This window comes from Lasioglossum baleicum, chromosome 13, assembly GCF_051020765.1.
Source record: "Lasioglossum baleicum chromosome 13, iyLasBale1, whole genome shotgun sequence".
NCBI lineage: Eukaryota > Metazoa > Arthropoda > Insecta > Hymenoptera > Halictidae > Lasioglossum > Lasioglossum baleicum.
This window is the reverse complement of record NC_134941.1, coordinates 5,583,855-5,600,338: the sequence shown is the minus strand read 5'-3', so window position 1 is coordinate 5,600,338 and position 16,484 is coordinate 5,583,855. Positions and strand designations below refer to the sequence as shown.

The 16,484-nt window shown below is 35.7% G+C and overlaps 1 protein-coding gene across 3 annotated transcripts in view; it reads left to right on the top strand.

Annotated features, from left to right (window-relative positions):
* Positions 1 to 16,484, top strand: part of LOC143214762 (lachesin) — a 156,497-nt gene that overhangs the window by 65,962 nt on the left and 74,051 nt on the right. The window lies entirely within an intron of this gene.

The window sequence follows — 16,484 nt, the reverse complement described above, 5'->3', positions numbered from 1 at the left end:
TGTACTGCGAAGAGAAAAACTATAACGAATGAAATCGTTTTATCAGAAAGTTTATGTATTTATCAAGATAGAATCCTGAAACTCTTAAATGATTTTATTAAATCAAGATTTTATTATGATTAAACTAAGATATTTATTCATAGGTTTATCGAGTGACAAAAGTGGCAGAATGCAATAGAACAAAATGCTACAAATGCTACTAATTAAAAACGCTACGAACTTTCATTCCACCCCAATATTAATTCAGATCTAGTTTGTGTAAAATTATATGCCCCTTGAATTTTTGGTGATCTTATTTTAATAGACACATGAATAATGTGTTTTCCTGAAAAAAAATAAAATTCTCAAATATCTCGGTGTGGTTTAGAGTGGTCTCGGCCGATTTCGAAATGAACTAACTCGTATGAAAAATAATCGAAGTTCGAAGAAAGAGGACGAAGATAAACTTAGCGCGAGAAGGAATGAGATAAGTCAAAAAAGGGAAACTTTGAATTCAAGACAAAAAAGAGCCGATAAAGAGAAGGGAGGAGTAAGAGCATAGAAAGTCGAAAATAGAAGTATAAAATGGAGTATGAAGTTGGGTGAGACAGCTGACAAAAAGGTCGAAGGGAGAACAGAAAGTTGCAGAAAAGTGGAAAATGTCGGAACTAAGAACATATTGGATTCTACTACATAAAATGTTTTTCTTCCGCGAGTTAAAATATAAATTCTTCCTTTTTGAGTCTAGCTCGCGCGAAATTACTGTTTCATTGCTTTTTAAGCGTATTTCCAATTTATTGATCCAAGATGTATAATATTCTTAGACATATTTAGCTCGGAGTTGGTGAAAATTCGCATTTGTTTAAAAACCGCAGTATTCGCAAATGATACCTTGGGTATTTTAACGCGTGCATAAATTGGAGACGTTGAAGTGTTCGCACCGTTTTCTGCAAGCATTCAACTCGAAGAATTTGTTAGTTACATTTGTGTTTTATTAAGATTGTGAACAGGAAGTAGAGAGAATTTAATTAAACACAAATTTAACACGTGTTCGTAGTGAAGTTGTAGAGCTTGGCAAAATGAATGGTGATATAATCACGTGTTATGTGGATTATGAGAATGTGCAGCTAACTGAGTGAGAAGTCACTTTGACTTTTCATCATTCTTTTACAATGATTGTAGCCATAAAAACAATTTCATGTGAAAGTTTTAATTTTAAGAAGAAATTCATTCATTGTATACTACAATACTATACATTTGAGCGTTTATGATGTTTTACATATATTTTATGCTTGGCACTTCATACAATTTTTCTCTTCAACAAGAATTTCCAAATGTTACTTACCTAGACTTTACATTTGTCGTCTAAGTGATTATGTTATCGATTAGTTTCGGTGGAATGGGGATTAAACGTTCAATTTTTTGTCACAATAGGGCTTGTAGGAATTTACATGCTACTTTTATCAAGCATTGTCCGCACAGAGTATTCGGGTCAAGTGTCACTTCAAGCAAAAGTACATCTTTGCTGGAAAGTTTCCGACTATTTAAAAATGTTATAAGGCTAGATAAATAGCATCAGCTAAATGAATGGACAAATTTGATGAAAATCGTTTGATTTAAGAGTTGCTTAACCCGAGGACATCGGGTAATTTTTATAATTATATCATTGATGATGTTTAAGTGTCCACGGACTGCTTTATTTATCAATTTTTTAAAACACATTTTTAAAAGCCTTAAAAAGGCAACAGCTATATATTCAATTGATTCACCAGAGACTGAGTAATTGAATGACACTTTTGATACTCTGGGTCAAAATAGACCCAGGCTGAATTTTATTCTAAATTTCGCCGGCGGAATATGTTTCCGCGGTTCGTCATAAAAAAAGCTCGCGTGTATATTACTTCGAGAAAAGAAGTATTAAGACTGATACTGAAGAGTTTCCCATAATAAAAACTTGCCGGGTCCGTAAAAGCGAACTTCTTTCATTTGATGAATTTTCAGTAGACCCGCAAATTACACCGCAAGTTTTCAGTACGTCGTTCCTGTCACTTCGGTTTTTTACGAGCGACAATAGGAGTTGTTCGGGCGGCGCGGCCGTTCATTTCAAGAAGTTAAAAAATTAAAAGCTAGTGACGCGCACGAGTTCCCCATGTACCGAACGTGGCGGCACTGTGGCAGCTACAAAATGCTCTCAAACTAATTTCGGACAGCTGTACACCGGCCGAAATGAAATCCCATTTAATTTAATTCTATGGAAATAATTTCACGCCAGCTCCGGCGATACTTTACCGTTATATCTGACTGTTCTAAAATTAATTACTTACATTTCGGAATCTTGATAACCGAAGCACCGGTATAATTTTTAACCATACGCGATTCCATTTATAAATGGATACCCGGTCTCGTTATCTTATAATGTCGTACATAGGGTTTTGCTCATTTTTTCCCCGCGGTATTTTTTATTTGTTTTGCGGTTCGCGAATGCACGAAGATACTCGGCATTATGGCCGTATTTTATTCGAACAAAAACGATCGCTTCACTCCATTTATCTCGTTACCGGTGTGAGCGTATAATTAATGTTGCAGTGATACATTGGGATGTGATATGACTTGACTGCGGATCTTTTGCCGAATAAAAGTTTCAGGGAACAGAAGCAGAACAGAAATATCTTTTTTTGAAATATTTCTGTTCATACAGGGAAAATTTTAATGAATAAATGCGATTCTCTCCAGGAGTATTCGTCATTATAAAACTGTTTCATACAAAACTTTTAGTGCCACTGTTTTATTTATATGTGTACGCGTTAAGGACACATGAAGGTCATTTTTTCTGTCGAAAAACTATTACTTTGGGAGACATTTTAATTTTACTAGTTTGAATCCCTATTATTAGTACAGTGTTGTTTTTAGAATGTAGAGGAAAATTATATAATTGTAATAATTTGAGTGTAATTACTCTTTTACACTTGCTAGAGTGTTATAAATATTGATGGAAGTTATAGGATGAAAATTCAAACATTGTCAATGGTAGGTTTACCAAAATCTGACGATACTATCTACAGGAAGAGTTAATAGGTACCTTGATCCGAGGAAACAGCAAGAATTGTACGACGCGAAGTGGAAACGGCTGCTGTTCTATAAAATCAGACCACTCCAGCCCCGGCACATCGGTCCGTGCAAAATGTTCCACCTTATCATCCCGATATTGCGTATCACAGATTTACGTTTCGTTTCATAACGTATGCCTTTAATATTGTTTACGCTTATGGCGCCACGATGCACTTTCAATTGTAGACAATAACAAAGGCAAACTTTTACCGTGCCTCGTATTTTCCGGTCCAAGAAAGTGAGAGAAGAGGTTCGAAAAACAAACGGGAACAAAGAAAACGATCAGCGGAACGGTTTTCGCCGTGATTGCGAATTTAAGAAACGGCTTTAAGAACGTGAGGAAGAGACGACAGACTCCTGTACATTTCCAATCGTTCAATACCATTTTCTAATCCTTTCCTATGCTTTGAAGAATGCTTCAAAATTTGTTACTTATTAGGTACGGTACACTTTAAACTATTAATGTTAACTTATCAGAATTCGAGGATAGCCATGAGAAATATCCAACAGTTTACGACTCGAGCAAATTATGGTAATATGTGTAATATAACATTGGTGGTACAAAAAGAAACCGACAGTCGCACGTTGTCCCTGAAGAGCTCAAATTACAGCGAACGAAGTACTCGAATTTGCGGCCTGTGCACGCTACCCTAAGGATTTATTTAAATAAATTTGAAATCATTTATTTAGCCTGCTTTGGGACTCATTGGAACTGTCGGAATGCTCTGAGGTGTGGTAGCTTTAATTTAAAAAACGGACGGCGCGGCACTCTTAAGCAGATCGAATATAATACTGTATGTATTAGGAAATAATAAGTCCTTAGATGTGTTGGAATTTTTGATAATAGAAAAGATGACGAAGCTGCCAAAGAAATCTTAAACATCCAACAAATATTCGTAAAAAGGATTACAAAGTGGAGATAATCAGTCAAAAAACTTGAAATTCATTGACACAATACGTCGATTACAGTGGCGCTTATTTCGATCAATAAGTTCATTAAAAAAAAGTGGCGTTTATTTCCTGTTACTGTTAAAAATCGGACATTTCATATGCAACAACCTGATATTCAATCCCCTTTCGTATCGGTCTTGGTTACTGCATTTAGACCGCATCAAAGCGATAATCCTGTTGCAGATTACAAGCGACTTTTAGCCTCCATTTACTGTTAATTTGATTGATGAAAGCAGTTTGTTGAAGTACACTCTACCTTATCTTGGCAAAGGGAACAAGTCGTATCAGAAAATCGTGAAACCCATCGCGAAATTCAACGCCGACGTCCAGGCCCCGATCGGATGACAGTAGCTAGCCAAGAAATAGGGAAATTTTTTTTCGTCGAACGGGAAAACCTGTTTCGGGGATCATATTTCTTGGAAGAACACTGGGCAGCCGGCACACAGCTGAGTAAATAACGCGAAAGTAAAGCTTCCTTACGTCACGATTAATAAAATTCCTTATTACGGAAGAGGAAGCGTACGGTTACGTTCGGGATACTAATTCGACGCTGACGCGAACATTCCGTTGAAGTTAAGAATTTTACGATATTTAATATAGGCAATAAGCTGCCCGGGAAAGTTCGATAATAAGCTGTTCCTGAAAAGTTCTGATGCCGGAAAGATCGCTGCCTGTTGCGCGATATATCGTGGAACCTGACGGATGGGAGCGATTTATGGGCAATGTTCAAGCTTCTAGGTCTAGGTATCTAAATTAAAGACGAACTGCATCACGGCCATTAAATATTTACTGGTCCCATTTCCGGAGGTTGTGCGTGCCTTTTGGAAATGGAAACGTTCGCTGTATATCGGAAATACTACTTATGCCGTTCAATGTTAATATTATTATAGTCATAATTAATATTAATATAATTCATTAATTGTGTAATTTTTTTTTATATTTAAATTGTTTTAGAGTGTTCCTCTTTATTACTACTATGAATTCTGTTACACCTTGCGTACTGAATGATTACAGCAATTACGAAAGATTTGCATAGTCTAATCCCTTTGCAGCCATATGCAATTTCTAAAGAAACAATTAGCAAGCTGAACAATTTTTACATAAAAGTATGCTGTTGTGTTAGCGACGTATAAGTGATTTTCGTATATTAAAGAAAAAATTGTTAAGTAATCGTGTCGTTATAGGATAAAAATTACAAAATATAACATACAATTATTTTCAAGAGCAAAATGCATAATAAATGTTTGCAAAGGAAATCTTTTATATTAAAGAACAATAGAGTTGCGATCAAACGTTAATATTTAATGTTCATTGCTATGAGCTATCTTTTGTTGATAGAAGTTGTCCATTTAAAAAATAATAAACCATCAATATTAAATAGAAATGTAGAACAATGGGCTTGTCTTCCCGACGTTTTGCTTATCGATCTACAACGATAAATATTAAAATGGAAACAGTAGAAGCAAGCTTCAATTTCAGAATAATTTTCTCATGAACAATGAATGAAAAGTAGATCTTTGTGTTCGAATGATTCAGTATTCAAATTGTAGAATCCACTAGCTTTCACAGGTTAAATTTTGCTATTCTAAACATTTTACGCCTGTGTGCCGAATATGTTGGGAATAATTTAAGAAAGGCTCCAATCGGCCGGCAATATTAGAAAATAAATGAGTTTGTTTTAATGCCTCAACGTTCTGACGTTTCACAGTATCGGTATCCGATAGAAATACAAAATCGATAAAGTAGTCGGCCAAGGTGCACGAACGCTTCTGGTATTTGAAATTTACCGTAGAAACTTCATTCTTTCACATTCGATCTCGCACTAAAACTGGCCTTGAATTTAAACAATTTCGACGTGGAGAGCAAACTATTCTTCGAATTATGCGAAAATCTCGAGCATTGACGTGCAGGATTACGGATTATGGAGAATGCAGATTCTGTTATCAAACTACTTTCCAATGGGGAGTTAATGTTAGTCAAACGTTTTAATTTTCATCAGTTAGCATCTTCGCTTTGAAATTTCAAAGACTGCGAAATTAAAATTTGTTGAGCATCTACTACTTCCATTCTAAATTCAGTAGCGACTCAAGTGCAATTTTCACGTTACCTCAGTCAGTGCAAATTAGGAACTTGTTTCTAAAAAAAATTTGTATTAAGATAAATATCATTGATCAAATATTATTTACAATGAATTTAGTTATCAAGGACATATTGGAAGATCATATATCATATTGGAAGATCGAGGAATTCCACGGGTTCTTGAAATTCCGCTGCGTTAGTCGAGAGTTCAGTATGCTATAAATGCATAACATTTTGCAGTGCAGAGATCATTCAAGTGTAAGTTCCCGATTTTATTGAAATTTCATAGAAAAATGCAAGAAGGAGTGTGTATGTTGTGAATCTTGGAGTCAATGAAAGAAATTTTTCAACCAGGACGAACAATATTTATTAATGAAGATGCAGGTGAAAGATTTTCCATCTAAACATTGAGGAGCTCTATTCACCTTTGCTCTGAAGGGTCAAGTTTCTGGACTTCTTAATTTATAGATTTAATCCAAATGAGCACTTCAGTTATCGTTATACGTCGCACGCAGAATATGGATTTACCCATGAGGGACAATTTCGGTGTCTCAGTAAGCATTCGACAGCTTCGCCAGCTTTCATTAAATTCCGCGTGTAACGCTCGAGCAACGTCGCCGACGACAAGAAATGAGAAAAGCGCCACCGGATTGTCTCAGCCGGTTGAAACCGCGGCGCGGGATAAGAAAAAGAAACGTCCTCTGCGCGCCGAAGAGAGCGAATCGAGAATTATTACGACCTTAAATTACAATGCGAGATATCTCCTCTTCGGCCCGCGACGACTCGATACAGAAATTTCATTTTTCCCGGCTCGGTGGCGAGTGGACGTTTATTCCCCGCCTTTATTTCCACGTAATGCTGGCCCGCCATCAATTTACTTTGCTCTCGGCCACTCGGCAGACTGCTTGTCCCACGGCGATTGTCACTTCTACTTATAATACTTTCCGATCCTATTACCGTTGTTATGAGACAAATAGGTCAAGATTGTCTCTTTTAAGATCCCCACGGCTTGACTCCCGGGCTTATCTTTCCCTCGGATTCCTCCATCCGTATCCCGCCCCTCTACTCTCTCAGTTTCCGCACCCCTTTCACCCTCGCCGAGTTCGGCATTATTCGAATAAAATTTCAGCTGTATAAGAGTAAGGAATAAATTGTTCGTTATTCGATCATTTATCATTCGAGTTATGCGCTGCTATTCCCATTACTCGCGATCCATTTGGGAATACCTCTACTCGGTATTTATCATTCGCCATTTTTTATTCGCCCTTACATCTGAGCTACTGAGAGGTAATTTATTTTACCACATTACATTTTATTAATTAATTGATAGTCGGGGTCTTCAGACAGTCGATAGAACATTTGTCGAACCCATTGAGACGTATGAAATATACGGGGAAATCATATTGAAATTAGTGATATTTAAATAGTTTTAATGTCGATACATTAAAATGTATCCACCCAAATTTTTCGTCACTCTTTTAATACAACACAACGAAATAAATTTGTTGAATGATTGGATTCAACTTGCACGAATTAGCGTTAGCATTTTGTTAATTCTTCCAAATAACATTTGGCCAACACTCCGTTCCGTCCGGCGCCCGCTACCCGGAGGTTCGAGTAGAAAGTGTCGCCTCTTATTTCATTACTGCATCTTAGTTCGGCTCTTTTGAGTTTCGTTCCGCGCCGCTAGATATTCCCCTCCCTCTTCCGCGGCACGGCGACGCGACGTCGCGCGGAAAAGGGATTTAAAAGTCTCGAGGAAACTACGCCCGAGCTAATTATTTCGATTTAATTCCTTTGCGATATCGTCTCCCGCGAGCGAGGATCCGGGGACGCTTCTAATTGAAGCCGGTCTTTGTCCCGCGGCGTGGCGGCTGTTTTTTTTTTGCAGAGGCGATTTCGCGTGGCTGAAATGCATCGATATCTTTTCTATACAGCATTAGCTCGTCGTTGTCGTCGCCGACAACTCGAGGACTGTCGTCCTTCCCCGGTAATTGCCGTGGGAATGATAGCCGGCGGACTTTGACATGCACGCTGTTTGTCCAAGACACTGTCTGTCGACGCTGAAAGGAAACTGCTGCAGTCAAAGTAGCACTACGTTGTCTGTCGAGTTCTGTTATGACAATGCTAATCATTTTATAAGTGTTTATTCAGACTTCTTAGTGATTTTCATGGGAACTCTAAGGAGGCTCGAACAGACACGGAACCGATTAGACAAACATTCTTCAATTCATTTGAATATAATCAATATAATCATATAATCAAATTCAACAAAAATATTCCGACATAATAACGAATAACTTTTTTAAAATTGGAAGAAAAGGCTTGAATTTTTTTTAAGATGTTACAAGGACTAGTTTATGTAAAGATTGCTCGAAATTATGAAGAAGAAAGTAAACGTCACGATTATTGACTTTTTTATTAACTTTTTCTATGACATTACCCATGTGTAACAGGCTAATTATAATGAAATTTATACAGGACATAGTTTGTTGAAAAATATCTGACACGTATTTATTTTTAGCTACTGATCAAAGTAAATCGCAAGCCCAAAATTCAAAGATGTTTGCATGTTTCAATGATTTTGGCTATGTATAATTAAAATCTAGGAAAACCTACGTGAAGTCAATGTAGTCATTTTTCTAAGACAACTGCGTTACAGCAACACACATTAAATGCAGTAATTTTTTCGTAAGCGTAAATGTCTAAATAATGTGCAACAACGATTCTTCGTAAATGGAAACGGTGATCAATACTATCGCGACACGAAGAGAAAAATAAGAAATAAAATAATTTGAAAATCGGTGGCACAAACAAGCTCTAAGAATCTGTAACAGGATGTCTACTTTCCTTAGAAATTGTTTCAGCTTTTGAACGGTAAATGTTTTCTCATTAATAATCCCGTAGTATAAATGTGCTATGCAAACATGATAAACTATGCACCGACATCTTTTATAATTAACTTGGGTAGTTACAGCTAGACGGCGGTAAATAAATTAACTCCCAACTCGTCATTTCTCAAAGTCATTTACAAGAGATGGTCGTTACTTTGCTCTTAAAATGTATTAAAGAATTTAAGAATACAGGCTTACGAAGCGCCAAGGAAGCTTGAAGAAGTTTTCCTTCTGAAATTTTATAAATTTTGATGCTTGATAATTTTCGCGTGAATCGGTCGTTCTTATACTTTCAATGCAACGAAAACTTCTCTGCTCTATACATTCGGTCTTGTATTAAAACGTATACTAGGCAATAACAATATTTGACTCATTTAGAGTGCAGACAAATATGAGGAGAATGTGCATACTTGTTTAAGCGTCTTAATGAGCCCTACTGAAATATTAAATAAATTATTAATTGTTCCAATGTTAATGCTGATGTACTTGTCACTTATTCATTTCTGATGTTAAAGCGACCTATATAAATATGTAAATTTAAAGTATTAAAGTACCTCAGTATTAAATTAGTAGAATAGTATTATATTAAATATTCTATCAAATATTATATAATATTAAACTTTATATTGAATACTATATATTTATATTTTATAATAATTGGTGAATGTGGCAACTGGAAGTCTAAATAACTATCCATATTTTGAATATGCTACGTATCCATATTTTATATGACAAATAATTCGTATAAATGACAATTAGAACACTCGAATCTTGTGATATCAGATGATTCATGAAATATAATATTTCAATTAATAAATTCAATACAAAATACAATTATTTCATTTGATACATTCTGCTTTTTCATAGGATAAAACATTTTTGTTGAATAAAAAGTGCTTAATTATATTCATATTTTCAACTGGCGTTGTCATGTTCACGATGGTTTAGTTAAATTGTATTTCTGATAATCCAATATAGTGATTTATTTTGTTGATACGCATTTAACGATCGAGCAACACGTTGTCATGAAACATTGCTTTAAACTCGGCTTATCCGGAACTAAAACCCTCGAAGTGGTACAAAAGACGCATCGAAGTGAAGTATTAAACAGGTCAAACGTTAGTAATCGCAGTTCCGTCACGGAATGAAGTCTGACAAAGATGACGAGAGAGGCGGGCGGGCGCCCCAACACAACTGCGAGATAGACATATAGCTATTGTTACTAAATACTAACAGTAACTATTGGTTACGGTGTTTGAAAATATTTATCCTTCTCTCAAATATTAATCAAGCGGGAGAATAATCAATTAAATAATGATCACAAATGATATTATTAAACCGTGATGATCTCGTTAGTTTACGAGATTACGTTAGTTAGATCAGGGGTGTGGTTCATAAATAATTTATTAAGTAATATCTGTAAACCCAGATTTGCTTGACGTTCTTTCAGGATTTAATTATTACTGTCAATATTATTTCTTTATTTTGCGCGTGATTCAGCTGACGTAGAAATACGTTTCATTTAGATTTTAAAAATAGTATTATAAAAATTTATGAAATTTAAAACAGCCCGAGTTAATTAGTGAAGTTTACGAAACTATAAAATATATGAAAATATTGTCTTTTATTAAGCACAGTACCTACGCTGCAGGCGTGATAAAATTACATAGTTTTATTCTATCAGTGATATTTCTCCAACAAAATGAAATAATCACCGTAACTGACCACGATAAGTAATTTTATTTTTCATTTGTCAATCATCTTGCTGGCCTATACGAACAAATCATATGATTGTTTAATAGTCTTTGAAAAATTGAAAATTGCTACACGTTTCTAAAAATAACATGTTGATAATATTTATAATCACAAATCAATAAAGCATTTCCACATATGTCGAGGCATTACTGCACAATTGCACGTGTCCGCCGCTGCATGTTTGCTGACGGCTCTCTGCTGTCATCGTATAATCGTACAACCGGTGCGCCAAAATGAGCGTTCATTTGCAATCCAACATCGAACGAAAAGTTTCCGTCCCAGTGGATAAACAAAAAAAAAAACATCGACGCAAATAGTTTCATGCAGGGTTCCATTGGTATCAACCGAATTGATATTTCCTTTGACGTGCAGAACACGCGTTCCATTATTTGCAATGTACTCTAACCTTTGATCTGCTCGATTTCGTTAACAAGAAGCTCATTGTCAGACTAAAAACCATACCTGGCGTCGCTGCTACTAAATGGCGGAGACCACTCGTGAAAACGCGAAAACGTTTCATTACCCGCAGATCAAGTATACCTGTCGGTCGGGCTGCAGACAGGAAAAAATTTTCAGGTGAAGTTACTTCGTGTATCTCCTGCATTGGCGATTGTTACGCTCCGTTCGCGGAAAATCGTCGATGAACGCTTTTTTTTTGCGAACCTGTTATACTACTACTGCGTATTATCGGGATTTCGATGGACAGGGACTCTCGCAACCGTTTCCGACTCGTATTAGATTATTGTTGATGCACGTCGCTTGCGAAACGACGCGATTGATCAATGAATTCGATACAATTAATCGTCTGCGCCGCGACAGCGACAGAGAACTTCATTTCGCGAGAAAAAACGATTAAATCCACTGACAAGTAGTGAACAACGAATTGCAAGGAAATAATGGGGACAGTAGTCTACATGCGGAAATGCAAACTCGTGGTATCAATTGGATTATAATATGAGTCGCTGGTACAGTTGTATTCCATAACTGTCGCATCGTTGCGCGTCGGGTCTGCCGAGCGACAGTTTTTGTAGAGATGCTACAATATATTCTGTGTATAGTATGCCGAACGTAGAGGTTATAGCGATTGAAAGAGAAAGAGGGATTGAGGTTCGGGCGTTTTCGCCAAACATCAAAATACTATGTAGTGCCTACCTTTTGAAATCGAAAGTTTTTTTAATTCTTTTGAAAATGAAACTGTTACCATCGCTTTCCTCTTGTTTTTCTGATTAAAATGACACCAAACACGACATAGTTACGATCTTCACGAAATTCGATTTTGGTGACCTTGAAACATGTCAAGGACGTAATTCTCGACAGCTTCCTCGTGTGTGTATACATGTAAATATACTAAAATGTTCTCATGAGAAACTACGTGAAAAGATGTCTAAATAAATTGTGTGTGAATGGGATTTTGAAAGGTTGATAATATTTAAAATATCAGTATCAAAAGAGTTAAATGCAAAGTTGTAGGCATGTCCAATTCAAAATCTTGCCCATTAACAAAATTTTCTTTCTTATGGAATAAGAAAATATTTGTTACATATAAAAGCTAACACTAGAATGATGGCAGTTAGGAGCAAAACTGATCACACACACTTTAAATCAGAATAATTTTTCTATGAATGAACCAAACGACTTCAATTTCTCTGTAAGGCTAGAAGAATTAGTTTAGTAAATGACGTCTAAAAAATATGTTGAAAAAATGCATTTGGTCGGTATTGTGAAAACAATAGTAAAAATGGATTTTTACGACTTTTTTAGCTGGGTCAATAACGAAAATTTAAAACATGTGTTTGGTCAACTTGTATAAATTATATACACTCCGAAAATTTGAGATCGGTTAATTGGTTTACGAGTAATAAACGATCAAAAGTGGTAAAAAGGCCGAAAATCTTCCAAAATTGCAAGTTTTACCACTTTTGATCGTTTATAACTCGTAAACCAGTTTCAATGAAATTTTCGGAGAGTATATAATTTATACAAGTTGACCAAACACATCTTTTAAATTTTCGTTATTCACCCAGCTGAAAAAGTCGTGAAAATCAATTTTTACTATTCTTTTTAACAATTCCGACCAAATACATTTCTTCAACATATGTTTTAGACGACATGTATTTACTAAACTAATTCTTCTAGCCTTACAGAGAAATGAAAGTCGTTTGGTCCATTCATAAAAAAGCTATTCTCCTAACTGTATATACATATGAGATTGAAGAGTTGATATGCACAATACCAGTATCAAAAATTGAGAAACAACGCCGTAGACATTTTAATTCAAAGTCCCATCCATTAATCTATCCAAAGTTCTGTCCACCACACGTTGCGGCTTATAAAGAGATGACAATATATAAAATCGACTGGAACGTGAAATTTCATCCGTGCAGATTATAATGAAGAACGGTTACTATTTAATTTGTATGAAAGGGAAGGCGTTTGATATTACAGACATTGTACGGACACGTCTCGTTTATTATTTCGTATTATATTACCTTTGCGCGCTGTGCCTCGAGAACGAAACGTGAAGTTCGATGTATAGTTGAAGCAAGTATGTTACGAAGCATCCGTTGTGACGAGATGAAGTTTTCCTGCGTCCATGTACCAAGGGCTGGATGCGAAGGGTGAATGATGAAACTCATTCTTGAATGAAAAACTTGTACACTTTTCTGAATAGCGCTGAACTTAAATCGATCTTTACAGTCACTGTGACAGAATTTTGATATGTCGATTATATTACAAAATGCGGATCTTAATTTTATAACTATGCACATTTATGACAAAAACGAGTAGACTTGCTTTTCTTTGTGTTTTACCAATTTACACAGCCATAAATGCAACATCTGCAGTCCAGTTACAAAATTGAGATCAGTATTTTGTAATATAATAGATACATTAAAATTCTGTTATATCGTTTCACTGTGATTAATCGGTAAGGTTTGTTCCATAACGTTAAATAAATTCTTTTTAGTCCAAACTATCATTCCACATAAGAATTCTGAAGCTTCAATAATTTTCTAACAATATTTCCGGTTCACATCAGCTCTCATAACTGTCCTAGAAATTATGGACGGCAGCGCACTTAAACGACTTATCCTAAGTCATCTGAATGCACCTAAAATGCAGTTGATGCGATGTTAATACACTGCCATCCAAAAATATTTCGACACTCTTTCAACGATTAACGAGTCCGGATTTTTTCCTAAAAAATGCATTCGGTGCTTTCGATTTTATACGGGTTGATGGAAAATCTTGGAATCTGAAAAATACTCGCCGGGCGAAAAAGTTTCTTTTCCTAGTGAACTAATAAATGTATAGTAAAATATGTATAGTGCAGAAAAGTTTATATTTTCAAAGTTTTAAAGTTTCCATGGGGATCGCCGAGCAGCTTAAAAACGACGGATTATCATAGCATTTCTTTTTTCGCGATTACAACAGATTTTGTAAACGTTCTTTTTCCACTTTAACGTACGTTCACCATAGTTTCAAATAAGAAAAAATTGCGTTCTCTTTTGAGAATAGGAAAGAATGCAATAAATAGGGAAACAATAAAGTAGGACACACACACAGTGTAGGAAATTTTTGTACACGTTCAAGAACACTTATTTACTCGACTAAAATTTTTAAAAGTAGATTTTTTGAAAGTTCGAAACCAGAATACCCTCGTAAAAATTTATTGATTTAGTAGCAAGATTAAAGTAGCTTTAGGGGAGGCGTAGAACTGTATAAAGTGTTATACAAAGTCGTAACTTAAGCAATAAAATTAGAAATAAAGGAAGAAAAATAGTTCTTACTAAAATATACTTTTTTATTAATTTCCTTATGTTTTATAATTTTGTGACGGGGTGTATTTACATTTATTTCAAATGCCCAGATAATTCGAGCTGCCATCGTACGTTCTCCATCGAAATCGTGCCACATTGTGGAAACCACACGGTATTGTGTGGGCGGGGGTACGGTCACCATGACTTCGACATTTTCCATTGTGGTTCCCTCCTTCCGACGGATTTGCCGGGGAAAAAACTTATACATATTTTAAGCCGAGACGGCCGATGTGAACAACAGAGTCGCGATCACAAAAATTATTCAGTGCATTCCAGAGTGGAAGGTAAGGCTAATGTATCCGCACGAATAAATGCGCGCCGCGCGCGGGCTAGGAGGGGTGGCAGCGTCATCGTTTCTGCATGAAAAATATTTGAAACGTCTGCCAGCCTTTGTATTAAATCCAAAAAAAAAAACGAACAAACAAACGAAGGATAAAAAAAAATAGAGTAGTAGGCACTAGATCGTGACAAGTATCAGAATAATTTGGCAGTGGCACGGACAACGAAATATAATACGCTCGCTCGAATGTTATTCTAGCAGTGAACAACGCAGCGAAGTATCGATCTTCAAGTATTATATTTCCAGTGTCTATTTTGCGTATCGCGTGTAACGGAGCTCTCCGGTTACAAAGAAATTGAAAACACAGCCTCCGACAGGAAACACACCCCGCACGAGCCCTGTCATTTTAATTCAATTAATAGGGCTCGCAAAACAACGAATCATTGAACTACTATTTACGGACACAGCGTCACGGCTCGGCGTTCGTTTACTGGTAATTATCGGATGCTTCCGGGCCTTGGGTTGTCCGGCATGTTATTTTATTAAACTGTAGATATTCTCACAGTGTTTGAGAATTTTTCAAATTTTGAAACATTTTAACTACAAACGAACGAAAATTTATTAATGAATTATTTATTTTGATTAAGTACGCACAGTGATTGATGTGAATATTTTTATACATTCTTGCTTACACCACCACATCCCAAAACATATGATAAAATCAAATTTATTTATTTATTTATTTATTTATTTATTCAAATTTATTATTTTAATTTTCTTTCCTTCTAATTTACACGGCTATAGTATGACAAAAATGAATTTTTAAAGATTGACAAAGGATTGTGTCATTCAAATATGAAAGATGAATCTACACTCGTTTGAAAAGTGAAGAATTTCTACTCTTCTCTCTGTTATACATGCATATTTCATAGTTTTAATATAGACATTATTGCCTTTATTATTACATACATTATTGTCCTGAAGTATGACTTAAAAATATAAGTAAATCTTAAGTAGAATAGTGCAAGTATGTCGACTTGGAAATAAACAGGTAGTTCATTTAAAGACTTTGGGCATTCATTACAGCTTCAATTATTAAAAAAATAATTAGAGCACGCATTTCACCCGGGGAAAGAAGTACACAGAAGAAATAGAAACGTTGCAACCGTAATTGCTTTTCCCTTTTCGAAGTACACAGCGAAAAGACGGCTGGAGGTCCTGCATCGTCGATATTGCATCGAACGACGTTCACCTGCAGCTTCATTTTTATTTTCAATCCCGGTTTCATTAAATCAGTCCAATGTGGCCTACGACAAAGCTCTAAAGTATCTCCGAACACTAGAAAACTACGTGTGGTGGCAGTTTTACAAGAAGAAACTTTCAACTTTAAATGGTCTATCCACGTATACCTAAAATGTAGAGCATATACCTGCTAACCAAAGTGGCGCACTTGCAGCCAAACGGAAGTAGCCATTAATGAAGCCTTAATGAACAGAATTTGACGTCACCGACTTTTAAGATACTGCGAACTTTTCGCTTGATATTTAGTGATTTCAAAACACTGTTATAATATTATCAAACGAGCAAAATTATTAAGAGAAGAAATCTACTTAACTTCCG